The 25058-nt window shown below is 39.2% G+C and overlaps 1 protein-coding gene and 1 pseudogene across 1 annotated transcript in view; both read right to left on the bottom strand.

The window, feature by feature from the left end:
* SMARCA1 (SWI/SNF related, matrix associated, actin dependent regulator of chromatin, subfamily a, member 1) overlaps positions 1-25058 on the bottom strand; it is a 531454-nt gene that overhangs the window by 125297 nt on the left and 381099 nt on the right. The window lies entirely within an intron of this gene.
* The window catches only part of LOC130842178 (arginine and glutamate-rich protein 1-like), a 216618-nt pseudogene that overhangs the window by 32669 nt on the left and 158891 nt on the right, over positions 1-25058 (bottom strand).

Raw genomic sequence — 25058 nt, 5'->3', positions numbered from 1 at the left:
CTGTCCATCAAACAGGCCCCAGTTTGGTACCTGACCAAAGATAAAAAGGGGTGCCCTGATCTCTATGAGTTTCATCATGCATCTTGTAGGCCATACCTGCTACCCTGCCTCAAAAGCAAATGCCAACTGAAAATCGGAGCCAATGTTTATTTTGCCCAATTTTGTTATTTTGTGATGTCAGCAGCCAGGTCCACCTTGCACTTCTCGCTGTCCCTGCATCTTAGACCCTCATTAAAATATCTGTGAGAGCCAAGGATGGCTGGGCCTCTGCCATCATGTTGTGAGCTGGCTGAGGGTTGTTTCGTTAGCTGCAGTTCTCACTATAAAGTCCCCCCCTGGGCTTTTAGCACAGAGACAAACATAAGCAAGACCCACCTGCAGCGGTACCACTGCTAGTCCCCCAACAACAGGAAACTAATGCACAGTTCGCAAAGGCTTCATCTCTAGCTTTGGAAACCCTCTGTGTGCCCCGATTACCACAACCCCAAATTATTCGGAGGCTCTGATACCCAGGAAAGGGAAGCACACTAAGACAGCTCCTCTTAGAGGCTTTCCCTGCATTGCGATCTGTGACTCCATGATCACAGATGAATCCAGGGACTCTTTTTATCCCCGCCCCCTAGGCCCAAGAAGAGACAGTGGTATCCATCAGGAATCTAGAAGCTATTAATCTCAGGACTTTCCTTTTAGCCTGAAGAATGCCCCTTCACTGGTTCCTGTTATTAATGTATAGAGCTGATTCAAAGCACACTGCTTCCATGCCAAGATTTCACTTTTGGATTTCTTTATCTTTTCCAGCCTGCTCTGTGCCTCACATCAGATGGTCTGGGATGGGGAGGGAGGAAGCTAGGAGCCAGAGAGGGCAAAGGATGAAGAAAGAAAGAAGAATCAATGGGATTTTTTGGTTTTGGCTTTTGTTTGTTTGTTTTTTGGGTTGTTGTTTTTTTTTTTTTTTTTTTTTTTGTAGTTGGAGCCTGCCTTATGACACACAGGGAGTTCCCTCTAGCCTGTGCCAGAACCTGAAATTTCAAACAGCATTCATCCTTTTGACTTCATTTCAATTTGACAAAGATGCATGGGGCATCGGCTTTAAGTAAGGTCCTGTGCTAGAAGACTGCAGGGGATGTGGTCCTCAGGCTTTAAGAAGATTCTGGTATGGAGGGGAAATGAGGAGACAAAACTAACTAGGAAATACAAGGGAATGGAGTGGCTACTCTAGTAAACACAGGGAAATCAAAGATATGGGAACACAGACAGCTCATGGGAAAGCCCAGGTAGTCAGCCCTAGGATTTCACAGCACCGCTAAGGACAGAGCACTCCGAGGCAGGAGAGAAAGGACCCATACAGGGCTTTCCCATACCCATTTCTGAGCTCTTTCTCCAAATTGTAAGGCTTCAAATCATGTCAAATATGGTTGCCAGCCTAGCGTTACACATGATCAGAGTAGGTACTCGCCTCACCATATGATTAGGATCAAAGAACACCTCCTCACCTCAAATCCATCCCTGCGCAGGGAAGTATATAAACCAAAGCAGCCCACCTGGAGATTTCTCCTCCCGATGTCCCCAGCTCCCGTATTCCTCCATAAGAGGGGAAATAGGTAAAAGTCACCATCCACAGTGCCAAGAGGGTTCTGAGGAAACCCAAGGGCTCCAGTCACCTGTGGAGGAGTTGAGAGGAAAGAACAGGAGAAAGGGGAAGGGTGGGAGCATCCCTCGGGCCAGACTCTGCCGAACCAGCTCCGGAGATTGGTGGTAAGAGGCAGCCTTAGCTTTGACTCCTAACTCCGCCACCTGATCCTGGACAGGTGACTTAACCTTTGTGGGTGTCCATTTCCTCACCTGTACCACAGTGATAACGGTGACATTGCTTGTGCAATGCTGGAGGACAATGCGTGCTCAGTAAAAACTTCACAGTTCTGTTGACAGCGGGCCCTGATGATGAAGAGATACATGAACGAGGGAAAAATTGATGGCTGTGCGCCTCGCAGGGACTCCACGATAAAGGGGAGAAATGCAAGCTTGTCTGCCAGAGCACAGAAGTCGATTTTTAAAAACTTCCAGAGGAGAATCCCAGCAGGAGGCTGGGCCTGTGGGGTACAGTAAAGCCTGGACAGGAGTAGTTGAAGTGCCTTTGACAGGAAGAGGCCTCGTGGGAGTTGTCAGGGCCTATCTAGGGGCCAGCGAGGTGTCTTTCCTTCCCCTCGGTATTTGTCAGAGAGGGGGCCTGAGGAGGAAACTTTCAGGAATGAGGTCCTATAGGGAACGGGAATCAAAGGGAGGTTGTTGTGGGAGTGAGGTTACAGGGGTGAAGCCTGTGGTTACACGCTCTAGTGATCATTTAAAGACTTGTAGCCAGATGGAAAAAGTAGAAAGTCTGCGGAGGGTGAGAGGGGTGGAATGCTCTATCTATCTGCCCACAGCAGAAGCCAGACTACTAAGCCCGTGTGCCACAACTATTGAGCCTGCGCTTTAGAGCCTGTGAGCCATAACTATTGAGCCCGTGTGCCACAACTACTGAAGCCCACGTGCCTAGAGACTGTGCTCTGCAACAACAGAAGCCACGGCAACGAGAAGCCCGCGTACCACAATGAAGAGTAGCCCCCGCTCCCTGCAACTAGAGAAAGCCCACATGCAGCAATGAAGACCCAACACAGCCAATAAATAAATTAATTAAAAAAAATTTTTTTTAAGCAAGAGAGTCTTTTGAAGCAAGCAAACAAAAGCCCACAGGGTCAATACAGAAAGCAAGCAGATCCGGAACAGTTAGGGAAAATAGAACAGCTCTGCTCGGGTGAAGCCCATCCAAGGCTGATGGCTGATGCCTGATGCGCACTGCAGCTTCTCCCTGATCACATCCCTCGCTCCTCGAGCAACTTCCTTCCTCTTTCTTTCTTGGATAGTCGGTGTTGCTGTGTTAGATCTTGAAGCTTCATGCCCCAAACTTCCCAACCAGGTGACCTTTTCTAGTGGACGCCAACAGGAATGCCTAAGCCAAAACTGTGCACGGGGTCACTCTGCCAGCCTCTAACCAAGAATGGGACATAAGGGCCACATGGGACGAGGTGCTCTGAGGAAGAGCAATTCCAATCTAAAGGAAGGAGGCAAGACTGTAATTTCTGGCAACAAGGTATAAGAATGCCCCTAGACAAAACCTGGATTTGCAGGCCTCACTTCAATTACAGAAACATCTCTATTTCCCGAGGGAACAGAACAGAAAGCATCTGCTCTGCTACCTGGCTTCTCTTCATTCTTATCACTTTGTGTACTTATCACTTTGTGTACTTATCACTTTGTGTACTTATCACTTTGTGTTCATAGTCTTGCTCACAGTTGAGGCTTAAGCTTTACAATATGTAGAGAGCACAAGCCCATAGCTCTTCAATTTCCAGAATAGTCTCTAGCCATGCATGTTACAAAAATCAGAGTCTTTTTGCTCAACTATTTTGATATTTGTTTCATCAAGATGAAACCCCAATCATTTATTCTTGCCATAGGCTGATTTTCACTTGCTTTGTGGCTCTTGCAAGATAGTCAAATGGTGAAATGTGGCAAGGAAGGCACCCCGGTCCAATCACCGAGAAAGAGGTGGGGGAGAGACAGACAACAAAAGTAAAAACAGCAGAAAGGGTAGGGGCACGATGTGGTGGGAGGGATGAAAGGGAGAGAGAGGAGATTTATTCAGGGAGATAAGCTTTAGCAGATCCAGGCACAGAGTTCCCTAAGCCAGCAGGGTCAATTTGGAATTGATCCGGCAGACAAAGTTTGAATGCATTCTATACTTGTTTCTACTCCCCACCAGCACAGTATATTTTGATGATTGGTCTTTTGGCACAAGCCTAGGAAATGCATAACTGTGAAGACACAAAGCATTGCACATATTAAACAGTGGTTGGTGCAACACACATTTAGTGTAGCTCCCAGTGATCTGCATTTGCTCCATTTCAACCCACTGGACTGCTAGAGAATGGGAACTGGAGTCTGAATGTCTAGGCTGGGGCAGGACACACCCCCTGGAATTTTCTTTGCTGAATCTCGATGTGAAAATCCATACAGCAGAGGCAGCATCAACTCTTTTTTTCCTTCTTCCAAAGAATACTCTTTTTTTCAGGTAGTTCATCCTCAAGGCTTCAGAGTGAATACATTTTTTTTTTAAATCTAAGCATTAATTAGAGAGATAAAGAAATATATCTCCCTTTGTTCAGAAGGAGAATTTTATTGAGCCTTTGACAATGAGGCTGCTTAAGGGACAGCCTGAGTGGCTCTTTCTGCACAGAGCTTCTGTGGAAGGAAGATAAAGAGCTCGCTTGTGGAGGGCTCTGGCTTTGTGCCATCTTCTTGCTGCTTCCTTTGGACTCCAGTGGGAAGAAGAGTCCTAAAAGTAAATAAAAGGTCCGCAAAGGCCAAGATGAAGCCTGTGACTTGAAGCCACAAACCAGAATGCTCCATTGGGGCACCTAATTGCCTCAGAAAGCCTTTGTGAGCTTGTGTTCTCATTTTAGGCCCTGCTGCTCTCCCCCAGCATCGGCTGACAGATTATGGTGAGCTCCCAAAAAGACAGGAACCCAGCGAAGATGGGTTTCTCATAGGCACAGAAGGCTCCTTGAAGCCGTACTGCTAGTCTATCAGGGACCTCTGGGGTGGGGTGTCCATTCTGCTCACCTATAGACAGTTTCCTTTTAAAAGTGTCCTTGGTAACAGGGGAGAGCAGTACACTTCAGCACCCTCAAGGCCACCTCTACTGGGGATTGAATGCAGGGCTTGGGGAACGATGGTTATCTCCTGACAATGTACCCAGTCCTCCCCCACTGCCCCAGGCAGCTCCCTGACTATAATCCCACCTCCTTTTCCTTAACAGATTGGCCACTTCCCCCTACTACAGTCCCCTGCTGCCCTTAGGCCATTCTCACACCTCTCACTGGATTCCACCTGTCAAAAGCTTTTCTTTTTTCTTCTTTTTTGGGAGGGATTTAAGAGAAGCTTTTAATTGAGGTTTAATATAGAGAGAGGATAATGTACAAGTCATAAGTGTCCAACAGGGTGAATTTTCACAAACTAAACACATCCATGTAACTGACACACAGATCAAAAATGAAAACATTGCTAGCAACTCAAAAACGCTCCAGCTCCCCTCCAGTCACTATCACCCAAGGTCACGACTATGCTGATTTCCACCAGCACAGACCAATTTCATCTGTTCTGGTATTTCATAGAAATCGAACTCTACTGTATGCACTCTTGGGTCTAGTTTCTTTTGCTCACTGTTACATCATAGAGGTTCATTCAAATGCTTGAATACAGCTTTAGAATCTTCCTTCTCATTTGTTAACTGTATATTCATCCAAAGTAATACTAATTTATAGGTCCATTCTACTACTGAGGGGAATTTGGGTAGTTTCCTAATTTTCAGCTGTCACAGAGAGTTGCTATGAACATTCTAGCACAGGTATTTTGAGGGACATATGTACATTTGTCAAGGACTTTTGCTTTCCCATTTCTGCCAGGTTCAAAGGTCTGCCTGATTCTAAATCTCACTAAACAGCAGCCGAAAGGACTGATGAATTAGTGATTTTTGAACATCAAATATGGCAAACAGGCCTTAGGGTGGACCTCCTGTTCACATCTTGTATAATCCCCTCCCACTGAATGTGGGCAAGACCCGTGATTTGCTTTTGAGTAACAGAATATGGCGAAGGCTGTCACGTTTAGGATTAGGCTACCTTATTGTTATGTAGCAAAGGAGACTGGATGTCACTCCTATAATTACACATACACATGCACAAGTTAAAAGGCCTACAGAGAGGGCCACGTGACAAGAAACTACAGATAGGCTCCAGTTGCTGAAAGCAGCCCCTGGTCCACAGACAGCAAGAAAATGGAAACCCTAAGTTCCACAGCTGCAAGATTAAATCTACTGACAAACCGAATGGCCTTAGAAATGGAGTATCTCCCAGTCAGGATTTCAGATGAGACCACAGTTGGCCTTTATTGCAGCCTTGTGAGATGCTGGGTGAAGACCTATATAAGCCATGCCCAAATTTCTGACCTGTAGAAACTGTGAGATAAATGAGTACTGTTTTAAGTCCCACACTCTGTGGTAATTTGTTACACACTGCAGCGGCTTCCCATCGCTATTGTAACACATCTCCACAAACAGTGATTTCAAACAACATACATTATCCTGACAAGTCTGAAGGTCAGAAATCCTAAATCAAGGTGCTGGCAGGGCTGCATTCTTTACAGAAGCTCTAGAGGAAAAGCAGTATCCTTGCTTTTTCTAGCTTCCAGAGGCCACTTGCATTCCTTGGCTCATGGCCCCTTTCTCCACCTTCAAGTATCTGTTGGTCTCTCTGACCTTTGCTTCTTTCATCACACCTCCTCCTCTGACTCTGACCCACCCCCCACCTTCCTCGTATCATGATCCTTGTGATTCTCCAGACCTACCAAGGTAAGCCAGAATTACCACGTCAAGATCCTTAATTTAATCACATCTTCAAAGTCCCTTTCACCATGAAAGGTAACATGTTCACAGGTTCTGGGTATTAGGATGAGGACATCTTTGGGGCCATTATTCTGCCAGCTGCTTGCTGCGATAGGAAACTAATACACTAAGCACTAGGGCAACCAGTCTTCTCCAATGATGTTCACCCCATTACATCAACTGGTAGGGTTACAGGAATTGTCCAGGCAGCACCAAGTCCTCCCCTGTAGCCCCTATTATCTCTCAAAGTTCATGTATTATTTCAACAAATCATTCAACACCTTCTGTGAGTTCATTCTAGAGGATCACGGATAGATTAAAAACTCATACTATAGAAAAAGTCTCTCTAAAAGTCTCTCTTTTCCCAGTTTTCATGAGATAGAGGTGAGTATTTATATGGGAATATGACTGAGAAAGCTATTCTTTTTTATAGGCCAATGTTTTTTTTTTTTTACTTAGACAAGATAGAAAGGTATGCTGACTGTTCTTCATATATGGCAACCTAGATGTATCAACTAAAACTAAGTTTGGCTGTAATTCAGCTCCCAAGTATCTGTGGTTCAAACAAGATAGTTCATTTCTCTGCTCACCTGCAGATTTTTATTTAACAACCTAAAACTGTGGCTGTGGTCGATCAAGTCCTCAGGGACCTCACATTCATCCAGGAATTGAATGAGGATGGGAGGAAGGAGGAAAAAAGAGAATGTGCCAATTTTCTTTTAAGAAAGTTTCCCCAGGATAAAGAAGATATGGTACATATATAAAATGGAATATTACTCAGCCATAAAAAAAACCAACAAAATAATGCCATTTGCAGCAACATGGATGGACCTAGAGATTGTCATACTGAGAGAAGTAAGTCAGACAGAGAAAGACAAATATCATATGATATCACTTATATGTTGAATCTCAAAAAGGCTACATGGATGTCCCTGGCGGCACAGTGGTTAAGAATCCACCTGCCACACAGGTTCGATCCCTAGTCTGGGGAGATCCCACATGCCACGGAGCCACTAAGCCCGTGTGCTATAACTACTGAGCCTGCGCTGTAGAACCCTCAAGCTACAACTACTGAAGTTTGCACGCCCTAGAGCCCATGCCCCACAACAAGAGAAGCCACCGCAATGAGAAGCCCGCACACCACAATGAAGGGTAGCCCCTGCTCGCTGCAACTAGAGAAAGCCCCACATGTGACAACAAAGACCCAATGCAGCCACTAAATAAATTTATTAAAAAAATGAAAATAAATTTTAAAAATTTAAAAAGGTACAAATGAACTTATCTACAAAATAGAGTTACAGATGTAGAAAATAAACTTATGGTTACCAAGGGGTAATGGGCAGGGAGGGATAAATTAGGAGAATGGGATTGACATATACAAACTACTACACATAAAATAAATAACTAATAAGGTCCTATTGTATAACACAGGGAACTCTACTCGGTACTCTGTAATGACCTATATGGGAAAAGAATCTAAAAGAGTGGATGTGTGTATGTGTATAACTGATTCACTTTGCTGCACAGCAGAAAGTAACAGAAAACTGTAAATCAACTATACTCCAATAAAAATTTTTGGAAAAAAGCACTGAATGAAAAAAATTAAAAATTTAAAAAAATAAAAATTATTTAGGTTAAAAAAAAAAAGAAAGGTTCCCCAAACTGCCGTACAGTTCTACTGTCATCCTATTGGCCTTAATGGCCACATCCAATAATAATAAAGTAGTTCTTTTTATGAGTGGTCATAAGTCCAACAAGAAGCTGATGATTCTATTACTGTGGAAGGACAGAATGGAAAATGGGGCTAACTCTGCCTCCATGGAAAAGCCAAAGATACGGTTTCAACCTGATGACTTCAAGTAACCACACTGGAAGCTGACGGCTTTTTGAAGACCATTATTGCTATAAAAGACTTACTAAATTGGAATAAGATCCTTGAAATTAGAGCATATACATACACTTCTTGAATATTTGAGAAACATCCTAAAGTCTTCTGTTTCCTTCCCTCACATCACATTAGTCTCCAAGTTCTTTTGATTCTACCTTCCTTATATTAATTTCATTGTTCTCCACTGCCAGTACTGTAGTAAAACCCCATCAGCTCCAATATGGATTATTAAAACAACCTGCAGAAGATTAACAGAGACCTTGCCTTTGATTTCTCCTGTCCTCTTGCACACCATACCATAAACCCCAAATATTATCCACATTGGTCACCTCATTGAATTTACACAAACCTGTCCATTGCACTGCTCAGATTTTGCCATGTTTGAATTATTTTCCCAAATGGGTCACGTGAGATAGCCTTACAGACCGACTTCTTACTTCTTTTCTTATAACCATCCATTGCTATTTCCTTTGTTTCATTAAGGTAATCACATCTGGACCCCTCTGAATAGAGTTCAGACTTTTCTACTCCTCCCAAGTGAAGGTTATGACCACATCCCTAAAGGTCACTAACACTGAAACCAAACCTAGATTTTTATATGTGCAACAACCATTATTTATTCCTCATCCCCTGAGGAGCCTTCTCTGGGGACTTACAGAACCTTACTGTCAGTAAGTGTCAGGAAAATAATGTCAGATGGAAATCTGGATCTATACAGAGGAATAGAGAACACTGAAAATGCTAACTATATGGGTAGATGTGTGGAATATTTTTTATTTGAAAAGATCTCTAGGCTTTAAAAATCTCCTTAAAATATAATGGACTATTAAAATAAAAATAAGGTATCATGAAGTTTATACCATATGTAAAATTAAAAAATGGAAGTAAATTATCATAAAGTCCTCATACAACACATGAAGTGGTATATAACTTGAAGGCAGACTGTGGTTTAAGATGTTTACTATAAACCCTAAAGCAACCACAACAATAAAACAGACTTATAGCTAATAAACTAACAAAGGAAATTAATTGTAAAAATATTCAATTAATGCAAAATAATGCAGAAAAAGAGGAAATGGAAACAGAACAGATGGGACTAATAGAAAATAAACAGCAAGATAACAGATTTGAACCTAACCATATCAATATTCACATTATGTGGAAGTGGTCTAAATATCTGAATTAAAAGGGAGAGACTGTCAGATTGAACACAAAAGCAAGACCCAAATGCTGCCTATCAGAAACACATTTCATATCTAAATATATAAATAGGTTAAAAGTAAAAGGATAGAGATGTATATCACATTAACATTAATCAAAAGAAAGCTGAGTATCTATATTAATATCAGAAAAATTAGATATCAGACTATTACCAGGAGTAAAGAAAGTCATTTCATATGGATAAGGGAGTAAATTCATCAAAATTACATAATAATCCTAAACATTTATGCACCTAATAGCAGAGCTTTAATATACAGATGGCCCTCAACTTATGACTCAACTTATGATTTTCTGACTTTCCAATGGTGCAAAAGTGATACATATTCAACAGAAACCGCACTTTGCAATTTGAATTTTGATCTTTCCTCAGGCTAGAGATATGTGGTATGATACTCTCTTGTGATGCTGGGCAGCAACAGCCAGCCATACAATCATGAGGGTAGACGACCAATAAGCTTACAAAGATTCTGTATCCATACAACCATTCTGTGTTTTTACTTCCAGTATTCAATAAATTACATGAGACTGTCAACACTTTATTATAAAATAGGCTTTGTGTTAGATTGCTTTGCCCAACTGTAGGCTAATGTAAGTGTCTCAAGCATTTTTAAGGTAGGTTAGACTAAGCTATAATGTTCAGTAGGTTAGGTATGTCAAATGCATTGTCAACTTAATGATATTCAGGATGTAACCCCATCATAAGTTGAAGATCTGTATGTGAAACAGGCTGAACGAACTGCAGAGACAGACAAATCCACAAATGTAGCTGAAGATTCCAACACCTCTCTCTACACAATCAATAGAACAAGTAAGCAGAAAATCAAGATATAAAATATTTTAACACTGCCAATCAACTTCACCAAATTGCTATTTATAGAGCACTCCACTCAACAAGCAGAATAAAAATCCTTTTCATATGCACATACAACATTTGACAAGACAAACTATATTATAGGCCATAAAACAAGTCTTGATAAATTTCAAAGACTTCAAGTCATAAAATTATATTCCTTGTCCACAATGGCATTAAGTTATAAATAAGTAACAGAAAAATATCTGGAAATTCTCTAATATCTGGAAAGTAAATAGTACATTGTTTGACTATCTGATTAGAAAAAATTTTGAACCAAATGAAAATGAAAACACAACCTACCCTAGTTTGGGGTTACAAACAAAGCAGTACTCAGAGGGAAAATTACAGCATTAAAATGCCTAAGTTTGAAAAGGAAGTTCTCAAATCAATGACCTCAGCTTCTACCTTAAACTAGGGAATTCCCTAGCGGCCCAGTGGTTAGGATTTGGTGCTCTCACTCTCAGAGCCTGGGTTCGATCCCTGGTTGGGGAACTAAGATCCTGCAAGCTGTGTGGTGTGCCCTCCCCACCCCCACCCCCCCCCCCACCCAAAGAAGAGCAAGAGCATATAAAACCCAAATTAAAAAGAAAAAAATCAGGGAAAGAAAGCTGAGGGATGAATTACAAAGAGACATGAGGAAAGTTTTGTAAATATTATATATGCTCATCATCTTGATTGCATTGACAGTTTCATAGGTATATACGTATTTGAAAACTTATCAAATAGTACAATTTATATATGTGCAGTTACATTATGTATGTCAAATTACATTTAAAAGATTGGTTTATAAATACAGCTGATTCACTTTATTGTAAAGCAAAAATTAGCACAAAAGTGTAAAGTAATTATATTCCAATAAAGAGCTTAAAAAAAGAAAATATTAAGAAATTATCAAACTACCTCTTGTAAAATAAATGTATTTAGTTTTAACTTTCAAAAATAAAGTTAGCTCCTACTATCTAAATCCTCTGTTGAACTCAGGCATGAAGACTTGCAAAATACGTTTTCATAGAAAAATTTTAAAAAATGCAATCCAGGGCCAAGATGGTGGAGTAGGAAGACCTGAAACTTATCCCCTCGCGTAGGAACACCGAAACTACACCTATGTACAGAGAAACTATCAATAAGAATGCTGTGAAGACTAAAAGAAGATTTTGCACAACTGAAGATATAAAGAAGAAACCACAAGACAGACAGGAGGAGTGGAGACATGGCATGGACAAGACCCAACAATCAGGGAGTTGACCCACAAATGGGAGGATAATCACAATTACAGAGGTTCTCCCCAAGGAGTGAGGGGTCCAAGTCCCATGTCAGGCTCCCCAGCCCAGGGGGTTCCAGCATTGGGAAGGCAAGCCCCCAGAACATCTGGCTTTGAAGACCAGTGGTGACTGTGTATGGGAGAGCCAGAAGGCTTTAGGAAATAGAGATTCTCCTCTAAAATGTCACATTCAAAATCTCACATGCTCCGAGACCCAGGACAGAGGCAGTAATTTGAAAGGAGCCTGGGGCGAACCCACCTGCTGATCTTGGAGAGCCTCCTGGAGAAGCAGAAGACTATTGAGACATGTCCCTGGGGATAAAGTTTCTGGTAGCAGCCACTTTGGGGAACTATGTCTACTTTGAGGACACTGATGCCGGGAAGCACCATTTTGGAGTCCTCTCTCTAATCCATTAGCACTGAGGGATTACCCATCCACCAGCCAGGCAGTACCAGTTCAGGGATGACCCAGACCAAGCAGCCAACCATGCAGGAACCCATTCCCCACTCAACAGTGGCCAGGTATCAGTTCCAGGACCCTCCAGCCTCTGCATCCAGCATTCCGGGACCCACCTCCATCCACCAGTGGGCCAGCATCCTGCACACAATGCAGGGCATGGCAGCCAACTGGGCCAGGGTCCAGCCCTGCCTACAAGCAAACCCACAGCAGTTGGCCCCTTCACAATGGAGAGGCCCATGAAGTCATCACAGGCTGCACCCCTAGAGCATATACCTCTGATGACCAGAGGAGAATGTTCTGCTGGGCCCCATAGAAGATCTCCTATATAAGGCCACTTCTCCAAGGTCATGAAACATAAGCAACCTAATACATATAAATAGACACAGAGAATTAGACAAAATTAGGCAACAGAGGAATACATTTCAAATGAAGAAACAAGATAAAACCCCAGAAGAACTAAGTGAAGGGAAGATAAGCAATCTACCCAATAAAGAGTTCAAGGTAATGATCATAAAGATGCTCAGTGAACTCAGGAGAAGAATGAACACAGAAGTTTGAGAGTTAGAAAATATAAAGAAGAACCAAACAGTGAAGAATACAATAACTGAAATAAAAAATACACTAGAAGGAATCAGCAGTAGATTATACAGAGGAATAGCTCAGCAAACTAGAATATAGCATAGTGAAAATCACCCAAGCTGAACAGAAAAAAGAATTTTAAAAATTGAGGATATCACTATTTACAATAGCCAGGACATGGAAGCAACCTAAATGCCCATCAACAAATGAATGGATAAAGAAGATGTGGCATATATATACAATGGAACATTACTCAGCTATAAAAAGGAATGAGATGGAGCTATATGTAATGAGGTGGATAGACCTAGAGTCCGTCATACAGAGTGAAGTTAAGTCAGAAAGAGAAAGACAAATATTGTATGCTAACTCATATATACGGAATCTAAAAATGGTACTGATGAACTCAGTGACAAGACAAGAAGAAGGACGCAGATGCAGAGAATGGACTGGAGAACTCGAGGTTTGGGGGGGCAGGGGGTGAAGGGGAAGCTGAGATGAAGTGAGAGAGTAGCATAGACATGTATATACTACCAACTGTAGAGTGGATAGCCAGTGGGAAGTTGCTGTATAACAAAGGGAGTTCAACTCAAGGATGGATGATGCCTTAGAGGACTGGGACGGGGGAGTAAAAATGCAAGGCTCTTAAACTGTGTTCAACTAAAGAGATCATCATTTATATATATAGCTTTATTTACAAACCCCATGGAAACCACAAACTAAAAGTCTATAATAGATACATACACAAAAGTGAAAAAAATTAAAATATAACACCAAACATAGTCATCAAACCACAAAAGAACAAAAGAAGGGAGGAATAAAAGGAAATCACAAGAACAACCAGAAAATAAACAAAATGGCAATAAAAGTACATAATTATCAATAATTATTTTAAATGAACTAAATGCTCCAATCAAAAGACAGACTGAGTAAATGGATAAAAAAACAAAACCCATAAATATGCTACCTATAAGGGATTCATTTCACATCCAAAGACACACACAGATTGAAAGTGAGGGAATGGAAAAGGAATTCAATACAAACAGAAACAAAAAGAAATCTGAAACAACAATACCTATGAAAGAACCACTGTAACAAGAAACAAAGAAGGACATTACATAATGATAAAACAATCCAACAAGAAGATACAATTGTAAATATACATGGAATCGATATACACACCTAAATATATAAAGCACATGTTATCAAACAAAAAGGGAGAAATTAGTAGTAGCACAGTAATAGTAGAGGGCTTTAACATCGACTTACATCAATGGACAGATCATCCAGACAGAAAATCAATAAGGAAACACTGGACTTAAACAACACTTTGGATCAGATTGATATTTATTTATATTTGTATAAATATCAATCTGATTGTGTGTGTGTGTGTGTGTGTATGACAACATTCCATCCAAGAAACAGAATACACATTCTTTTCCAGTGCACATGGAACATTCTCCAGTAAAGATCACATTCTAGGTCACAAAACAAATTCTTAATAAATTTAATAAGAATAAAATCTTATCAAGCATCTTTTTTGATCACAACAGTAAGAGACTAGAAATCAACTATAAGGAAAACAACGGCAAAAAATACAGACATGTGGAGACTAAAAAATATGCTATGAAACAACCAATGGGTCACTGAAGAAAGCAAAGAGAATATTTAAAAATACCTGGAGAGAAATCAAAACAGAAGGACAGTGACCTAAAAATCTATGGGATGCAACACAGGCAGTTCTAAGGAAGTTTATACTGATACAAGCCTATCCCAGGAAACAAGAAAAATCTCAAACAACCTAAACTTACATTGAAAGGAATTATGAAAAGACAACAAAATTCAAACTTAATAGAAGTGAAGAATAAAGATCAGAGCAGAAATAAATGAAATAGACACAAAGAAAGATAAAAGGAAGAGCTAGCTCTTTAAAAAGATAAAAGTCGATAAACTTTTAGGAAGACACAAAGTAGCAGGACACAAAAGTGATATACAGAAATCTGTTGCATTTCTATATGATAATATACCAACAAGAGAAATTAAGAAAATCTCATTTACAACTGCATCAAAAGAATAAAATACCTAGGAATAAATCTAACCAAGGAGGTAAAATATCTGTACTTGGAAAACTGTAACACTGATGAAAGAAACTGAATATAACACAAACAGAAGATATACCATGCTCAATAAGTTAAAGGACTATTAGAATGAAAATACTACCCAAGGCAATCTACAGATTCAATGCCATCCCTATCAGAATACAATGGCATTTTTCACTGAACTAGAATAAATAATCCTAAAACTTGTATGGAAATACAAAAGACCCTGAATAGCCAAAACAAACCTGAGAAGAACAAAGCTGAAGATATCATACCAGCTGATTTCAAACCATACTACAAAGCTACAGTAATCAACACAGTATGGTACTGACACAAAAATAGACACTTAGATCAAGGAAACAAAATAGCCCAGAAATGAAGCCTATGTGGCAATTAATCAATGACAAAGGGGGCAAGAATATACAATAAGAAAAAGCCTTTTCAGTAAACAGTGCTGGGAAACTGGACAGCTACATACAAAAGAATTAAAGTGGACTACTTTCTCACAATATATACAAAAATAAACTCAAAATGGATTACAGACTTAAACGTAAGACCTGAAACCATAAAACTCCTAGAAAAACATAGGCAGTATGCTCTTTGACATCAGGCAGGCAGTCTATCAAATGGGAGAAGGTATTTGCTAACAATATATGTGTTAAGGGGTAACATCCAAGACATACAAAGAACTCACACAACTCAACATCAAAAACACAAAAAACCCAATTGAAAATGAGCATACAACCTGAATAGACATTTTTCCAAAGAAGACACAGATGGCCAACAGACACATGAAAAGATGCTCAACACCACCAACCATCAGGGAAATGAAAACCAAAACCACGATGATATGTCACCTCACCTGTCAGAATGGCTACTATCAAAAAGAAAAGAAATGGGAAGTGCTGGGGAGGATGTGGATAAAAGGGAACCCTCAATGCATTGTTGCTGGGGATGTAAGTTGGTACAGCCACTATGGAAAACGGTATGGAGGCTCCTCAAAAACTTAAAAGTAGAGCTACTGTATGATCCAGCAATTCCACTTATGGGTATTTTTCCAAACAACAGAAAATCACTAATTCAAAGTTATATATGCACCCTATAGTCACTGAAGCATTATTTACAATAGGCAAGATATGAAGCAACTACATGTCCATCAATAGACAAATGGATAAAGATGTGGTATAACACACACACACACAATGGATTACTCAGCCATAAAAACGAATGAAATCTTGCCATATGTGAAAACATGGATGGACCTAGAGGGTATTATGGTAAGTGAAATAAGTCAGGCAGAGAATAATAGATACCATGTGATTTCACTTATATGGTGAATCTAAATAATAAAACAAATGAACTAACATAAGGAAACAGAAACAGACTCACAGATACAAAGAACAAACAGGTGGTTGCCAGCGGGGAGAGGTGAGAAAAGAAATAGGTGAGGAAGCTTAAGAGGTACAAATTTCCAGTTGCAAAATAAATGTGTCACGGGGATGAAATCTACAGCATGGAGAATATAATAAATAATGTTTTACTATCTTTGTATGGTGACAGATGGTAACTAGATTTATCATGGTGATCACTTTGCAATGTATAGAAATATCGAATCACTATGTTGTGTACCTGGAACTAACATAGTATAGTAGGTCAGTTATACTTCAAAAAAAAAAATGCTATCCAGATATAATAGTAAATGTTGTTTCCAGTTGGCACTGCATTTAAGTACCTACCCAATTCCTTGAGCCTCTTCCCTGCTCAAGAATGAACCACCACAAAAATGGAAGAGGATGAAAATGCAGGTGGCTATTTGCCAAATGTACATAATAAAACTTGATCCTGAGAATTTCACAAGGTTCTGTGAAGATCAAAAGTGGTAACAGAGCTCATTACAAAGTTAGGAACTGTTATAAAAGTGTAAAAGAATTCTCTCTCCAGTCTCAGGTTTCCTGGTGAAGTAAATAATAGGACTTACCAGAGCCAGGTTTGGAAGTGGATAGTTTGCTGACGGTCCTCTGTGCCCTGGCCTTGATGCCCTCATGCTGTGACTCCCAAGGTCAGGGAAAGCCAAAACAGGGCCTCATCCTGAAACTTTCTCCTCTCCTCTCCCTGCTAAACCCCTAGCAAGCTTCCTGTCTCTTAGACTGCTCTCAACTTAATGACAGTGGATGCTAAATAAACAATTCCGATAAATGACTTTCTTAAAAGCTATTTACCTGTTATCTTTGACCCTTAGTGGCTTACTATGCCTTCACACTGGTTAAATACTAATTTCAACATAATCCTTCATTGACTGGCTCTTACGAGGGTGTGGCATTTGGAGATAGATGGCCCCTTACTCAGTTTATCCCTTCAGAAACTAAACACTTCTTGGAAACCCCTTCTGTTGAGTTTACAATGCTGCAGTTTCTCTGCTCTAGTTATTTTATTATAAGCCAGGGATCTATTACATGAGCATTCCTAGAACTCCCATAAATTTCCTTCCTCTTCCCCCACTCATGTATGTACACCTTTAAAAATAAGAAAGCAAAGCAGCTCCAATTACTAAAAGCGTTGCAATGTACAATTTCATCCCCTGTATATCACTCTGGGATTATAATTAAATCATTAAAATGCATTGCTAATCTATAAATCTGTTCTCATCAGCATAAATGTGCTCCACAATTGCTAAACACAGTGAATGCTTGTGACTTTGACTTCTGGACTAGAAAGCCTGCATGAATGCCACTCCCCACGTGGTGGTCCAACAAGTTCTGGAAAAGCTTTCTCTAATTTTGTTCTATATGCCAGGCTAGTGGTACTGGGTTTTATTTTTTTTTATTTTTTTTAGGTAAAGGTTTCATACAGGTCACTAGCAGACCTCCAACAAGCTCTCTTAACCAGTTTTTTAAAATGTTTCTAGTCTGAGTTTCTCCCCATCTTTTGGAATGAAGTATAAAATATAGACTTATTGATAGGATCAGCCTCGGAGTCTTTGAGAAAAGTATAAGATGTTCTAGTCAGTTGACAACTTTACTCGCATTAATGTCCTTAAATCTTTTTCTTACCCAGAAATTTTTTGAAAGTGGCAGTCACTGCCTCATTGCATTGAGGGTGGCTTTTTGTTTTTCATCCATTAACTTTCAGCTTATCATTGCTGTCCTAGGCTGTGGCCATACCTGGGCATCCAAGGAATTTTTTTTTTTTTAAAGACACATATACAATGTACTATGTACTGCTCAGCTCCATGGTCAATTAGATGTCCATGTTCTCACAAGGCTAGCCTTGGCTCATTCTTCCCCTGTACTGCTCTGCACTGCACATTCCTTTCTGGGCTATCACAGCTCTTCCCATCCATGGGATTTGGATACAGACGCCTATTCCCCTCCACCTGGAGTGCTACTTTTGTCTTCTCTCTGGACACATATAATCTGCCAGTGCACGTTGGGGGCAATAGTAGGGGAGGGGAGAAGTCCTCACAGTTGAAATAGCTCATTCTCGCTCTCCCCAAGGTCACTGGATGGGTGGGGTAATATTCAAAAACTTGGCTTCTTTTCTTTCAAATATTCCAATAGCTGGAGCATCCTCTCTTTTTCTAACAACTTCCTCAGGTTAAGAAAAAATAATCCAACAGGAAATTAAATGGTCTTCTGGAGTAATAAGATATTAAATACAACTTTCTAAACCTAGAAGCAAGGAATCTTTCTGAGTTCTCCCTAAAATGGCCAGCTGATGTGCTTCCTGCTTTTTCAAAACTTATTTACATCTAAAGGACTCCTCCTAATACTGTTCTTACAGAATCTTTGGGGCCCATAAGCACCATAGTTTTGTACTGTCCTAAGATGTGATCCCTTTTGTAGGCCTTCATTTCCTAAAGGCCTAGGCTTGCATGTGTGACTGTGATGATTTTTTATTATTATTATTATTCATCTAGGAGATGGGATAGATTTCCCCCTGGCCTTTTTCTCCTTCCTTTCCCTTTATTCGAGCAAGTAGTTGCTCTGTGCTTCTTGTCTCAAAAGAGGCATGTAGCAGAGCAGAAAACAGAACTAAAAGACAGAATGATTGGCTAGTTAAGTTCCCAAAGCTGAAACCCTTAGAAGGGGATTGTCTGTTCAAGACAAAATGTCTTCGCCCAACTCTGAAGGGAGACAGGTTTCCTCCATGCTGGGGAAAGGAAAACTAGGAGAGAGGGGCACTCTCCACCTCATCTCCTGACCCCGCCTGCAGAGCAGCAGCAAGATGCCAGAGGATGAGATCTGTGGGTCTTCAAAATAGAGTCCAGAGACCCCAGCTTTCAGATTTCAGGCCAAGAAGATAGCCAAGACTCCACAGAAGAAAAGGCAACACGAACCCACAATGAAAGGTGGGGATGGATGAGTGGATGCAGATGAAGTGCGTACCTAGTGGGGCTTTATTCTTCCTCATCTCCCCTCTGCTGCCTGGGAATCTTTATGACACCTGAGTCCTTTTCAGCTCAGAAAGGCTTTGCCATTTCAAGTAGGAATCCAGCCTGCCGGTGTCACTTTGTTGTGAATGTTCCCCATCAGGACCTCAAAGACTTGAAGCAGACTCTGTGTCTACACTAGACTAGATGGATTTCCTATGGGTTGTCCTCAGGAAGACATAAATGTCCCAATTTTCTGACAGGAGTATCAAACAAACAAAAAGGCAGAGATGGACTACAGGATACGAATAAAAATCTTATGACCTGGTTCATCTTAAATTTTTTTGGCATAAAATTCTCATTTTGAATCTTGTTTTTCTTTTTAATATGTATAATTTATGTGGGAATTTAGTACTGAATACCTTTTAAATTCCAAAAGGTGACTGAAAAGCACACAGCATAATTAAAATAGGTGTTTTTTATTTACTTTAATATTAAAGAATGCAATTTTGTGCAGCACCAACAGAAGGCAAAATCTGGAATGGAGGTATGGCATATTTGATCCTATGTAAGGATTAGGATTTCTGCACTGAAATGAAAATATCTAGAACTCTCTGTAAATATAAGACTTGTGATCTCAGTGTAAATTGTTATAATTCTAAACTGGTTTCAAATGCTAGCAGACAGATAATCTGGAAATGTTTCAAATCTACAGAAAAAAAAATAATTGAAGCTTCTATATAAATTTAAAGATATGCCTTCCAGTATTTTTACATACTAATTATATTTTCTAACATTTTAATGGGCATTTAGAAGTTTGAATTTTTATAGCATTAAGATATTTATCCAAAATCCTCTAACAAGTAAAAAGTCTATTATAATAGGAATATATACAATTAAATAAGGATACTGCTAATATACATATAAAGTAAAAAAAAATCTGAATTGTGAGTCAAGGATCAAAGGATTTTGGGGCAAAACCTTCAGAACTTCTATTTACTGATATTGGCTTTTTTAGTCATATGGAATTCTACTAGGTATCATCTTGATCCTCAGTAGGAAAATTAAAGATAATGTTACCTCACTAAAATAATATTAATTGGCCACTGAATTAGAAATAATCCTAAAATTCATACGGAACCATAAAAGACCCAGAACTGCCAAAGCAATCCTGAAGAAAAAGAACAAAGAAAGAGGCATGACCCTCCCAGACTTCAGACAATACTATGAAGCTAAAGTAATCAAAACAGTGTGGTACTGAAGCAAAAACACACATATGGATCAATGGAATAGAATAGAGAGCCCAGAAATAAACCCACACACCTATGGTCAATTAATCTTTGACAAAGGAGGCAACAATATACAATGGGGAAAGAGAAGTCTCTTCAGCAAGTGGTATTGGGAAAGTTGGACAGCCTCACATAAAGCCATGAAGTTAGAACACACCCTCTTCACCATACACAAAAAATCAAAATGGCTTAAAGACTTAAACATAAGACATGACACCATAAAACTCCTAGAAGAGAACATAGGCAAAACATTCTCTGACACAGATCATACCAATGTTTTCTTAGGTCAGTCTCCCAAGGCAATAGAAACAAAAGCAAAAATAAACAAATGGGACGTAATTAAACTTAAAAGTTTTTGCATAACAAAGAAAACCATAAACAAAATGAAAAGACAACATACAGCATGATAGAAAATATTTGCAAACAATGCAACTGACAAAGGCTTAATTTCCAAAATATACAAACAGCTCATGTAACTCAACAAAAGAAACAAACCAATCCAAAAATAGGCAGAAGACCGCAAAGACATTTCTCCAAAGAAGAAATTCAGATGGCCAATAGGCACATGAAAAGATGCTCAACATCACTAATTATTAGAGAAATGCAAATCAAAACTACTATGAGGTACCACCTCACACCAGTCAGAGTGGCCATCATTAAAAAGTCTACAAATAACAAATGTTGAAGAAGATGCGAAAAGGGAATCCTCCTACACTGTTTGTGGGAATGTAAGTTGGTGCAGCCACTGTGGAAAACACTGTGGATCAAAAAACTAAAGATAGAACTACCATATGATCCAACAATCCCACTCCTAGGTATATATCTAGACAAAACTATAATTCAAAAAGATACATGCACCCCTATGTTCATAGCAGAACTATCCATAATAGCCAAGACATGGAAACAACCTAAATGTCCACTGACAGATGAATGGATCAAGATGTGGTGCATATATACAATGGAATACTACTCAGCCATAAAAAAGAATGAAATAATGCCATTTGTAGCAACACAGATGCATCTAGAGACTATTATACTAAGTGAAGTCAGAAAGACAAATACCGTATGATATCACTTATATGTATAATCTAAAATGACACAAAACGAACCTATCTATGAAACAAATAGAATCACAGACAGAACAGACTGGTGGTTGACAAAGGAGATGGGGTTGGGGGAGGGATGGAATGGGAGGTTGGAGTTAGCAGATGTAAGCTTTTATTTATAGAATGGATAAATAACAAGGTCCTACTGTATAGCACAGAGAACTGCATTCAATATCCTATCATAAACCATAATGGAAAAGAATATTTTTAAAAAAGAATCTGTGTGTGCATATATATATATATATATATAAAACTAAATCACTTTGCTGTATAGCAGTAATTAACACAACATTGTAGGTCAACTATACTTCAATTAAAAATAAAAAATAAAATAAAATCATAATTGGAAAAATCATTTTATAAACTACAAACTGTGGTTAACATTACAGAGCATAATATATGTAATTGTTAAGGGAATGTTGCAATGTTATAAAAAGGAGAAGTGTGTAGGTCAGAAAAGAGCAAAAAAAATTACGTAGTTTCAAGATAAGGACAAAATTCAGTAGAGTCAAAAAATATTTGAAAATATAAAGTTCTAACATTCCTGGAAATTAAATAGAAGTCAGAATTGGTTTATTCAGCTAGAAATCATATACGTGCATGTTACACAGTATCTGAAATTTTCCATCATCTTCAGGTAGACAGGTAAGGGGACCCTCCCCTTCCTTTAATTCCTATCTCCACTAGGCAAAAAGAGTAGTAGAAACTTTCACTTAAAGAACTATCAACTGCTAAAAGTCAAAGCCTTCAAATTGAAGGCAAATAACTGAACAAAACCATCAGAAAAATTCTTATTAAACCACACAGAATGAGGAATTGAGTGATTTTAGAATAAAGAAGTCTGACTGCACATTCTTCGTGGGAGCAGCTAAGAACAAAAGGAACTGTACTGAAAATCGAACTTTATTCAATAGCTTTATCATTTGTTTTAATACTGTATTGTTATTTTGGAACTCTTGTTTTCCCAGATTAAGCAAAGAAGTAATTCTATTTACTGTGTCAGGAATCAAAAATTTATGAAGGAATTCTATACCATTAGAAGAGAATTGGAAATATCAATATGAAATAAGAAAAAGCACAAGTCTTTTTCTGGCTCTGTTCGTTGAAATGACCCAAGAGCAATCAAATCCCCACAGTGCCCCCTAGTGCTCAGATTCTGATCTGATACTATTTTTACGCTAAAAGGAACCAAGGCTCCTTGGAGAAATGAGTGATTCTGTGTCTGGGGCAAAAAGGCACACAGCAAGCCTGGAAAATCTTGTGCCAGAAAGTGATCAAGTTTTCAGTGATTAGTGGGTCATGTGAGAAGGACACGGAAGCAAATTTAAAAGACTCCACTGGCCAAAGTTGTGACAATTTTATATGTCAATTATACCTCAACAAAGTGATTTTATTTTTTTTATTTTAAACTTTATGTAATTTTTTTCAATAGTTATTTTAAAAAGAATGACCATAGTAAATATATGAGAAGCTGTATGTCTGTAATGATTGACACAAAGATAAAAGATAAATGATTATAAAAGGAGGTTAATAGTATAGAATACATTTCTCACTCGTGAGGCATTATTATTTTATCAGTGGAAAATACAGAAATTAGAATGATAAATACATCAGTTGGAGGGCATTTTCTGACTCCAGAGGAATATCAGAATGACACATAAACTGCGGTCCCCAATCAGACAAAGCTAAGTGAATTATCTAGAACTCAGTCGGTATAAATATAAGTATTCTTAGGATGTATATGATTCTAAGAATATCAATAAATGTGGTAAATATTAACATACCTCAGGATCCCATCAATTTCCAAGATTTTCAGAGTGAGGAAAAATACATTTAGGTTTTATCAACCAGATGGAAGCTGCAGACTAATAACGTAATGTACAAAACTTTACTTGAGGGGAGTGGGCTAATTAGCTGAATGCTCAGGGCTTACCGTTATGGAATCAGTCACAGAACCACCACAAATAGGGTTCAAGATGCCTTTCAGGGTCATGAATGAGAATCTAGTCAGCCTCCAGGGCTAAATCTCTGCTGGCAAATATCCTAACTTATCTGGTATGGTAATTCTTTCTGTGGGATGATTCAGAATTAGGTAGAGATATTTAAGAGAAGTAACCCATTATATTTTCATTTTTGTGTTAAGAAAGCTGTGCATATTTCATATTTTGCATATTTGTGATACATGAAAGAATTTACCCTGTGACAGCCTTATAAATCTCATTTGAAATGGGTAATTAATTTGGAGTTATGATTTCAAAGTGAAATCTTGTTATTTTCAGTACTGAAACATCTAAGATTCTTAAGCTTGTCATTTTTATAAATTTAATTCTTAAGAAATTTTTAGTTCCCAGGCAGATTTGTTTGGTAGATCAGACAGCTAAAATACTAAAAAGGGACATGCTTGAGGTGACATAGCTGTTAACACTGCTTCCACCTCAGACTGTCAGCTCATAACAGACACGCCTCTGTTCTATCCCCAGGTCCTACATGTTCCATCCACACAATGGGGCCTAAGAGAAAGCTGGCTTGGACAGCAACCTGTCTCCTCTAAACTCTGTTCACCATACCCTGACCGGAATCCTATGGCCTCTATGTCCTTCCCCCTTGTCCTAGCCCAGCATCCCACTTAAATCACACATGGGTGAAGTGGTGGGGGGCTTATAATGGAATACATTTAAAATGCTGAAGTTGTACTGAGACTTTCCAATATAGTGTTTTCTCAGTGTGTATGTGCTACCCTCTCTGTGCTGCTTATAATATGGTGAAGCTGCTAGAAATGATATAGAACTTTCATCTACCTGCAAATTGATTTTATTGACTGTTTCCAGGAAATGGGACATTCCCATGTCTTAGCTGTGTGACTTTTTTTTTTAATGGATAGCAGAAAGCTTTCCTCTGCACTAAGGATGATGCTATTACCATTGTTTTTTAAGTGCTCCAGGAATTTCTTCTCTGTGGCATTTCTCTTAACATGAACTCAGACCTAGATTTTTGTTTTATGGAATAAAATTTTCAACATGTACTTAAAGCTGTAAAAAAAAATCACATTTCAGACACATTTTCTTTATCACTCTCAAAGCTCTGGCAAAATAGAAGCAAAACAAATTGTGACATTAAGGACTAAGTACATTTTGCCATGAAACAGGTCTTAAGTGACCTAAGGCCCTTCAAATTATGATGAACCTGTGAGCTCCAAGTCACAACTCAGCCTACACATAATTGTCCTCCAGCTAACAGCCCAGCACTTCCCCTCAAATGCCAAAGGATATACATTGCAGTCTTCTAGTCAAGGGCAAATGTCTACATTTCCTCTCAGAATGCGCGCAGGCTGCCAGGGCAACACTGGACTCCACAGCAAGTTATCCATTCCAGCCAGGAAACTAGGTCTAAACAAAGAACTATCAGAAAAGAAACCACCTCAAACTCAGAGGTGCCAGGTACTATGAAATTCCTTA

The sequence above is a fragment of the Hippopotamus amphibius genome, chromosome X, assembly GCF_030028045.1.
Source record: "Hippopotamus amphibius kiboko isolate mHipAmp2 chromosome X, mHipAmp2.hap2, whole genome shotgun sequence".
Classification (NCBI taxonomy): Eukaryota; Metazoa; Chordata; class Mammalia; order Artiodactyla; family Hippopotamidae; genus Hippopotamus; species Hippopotamus amphibius.
This window is presented reverse-complemented; position numbering and strand designations above follow the sequence as displayed.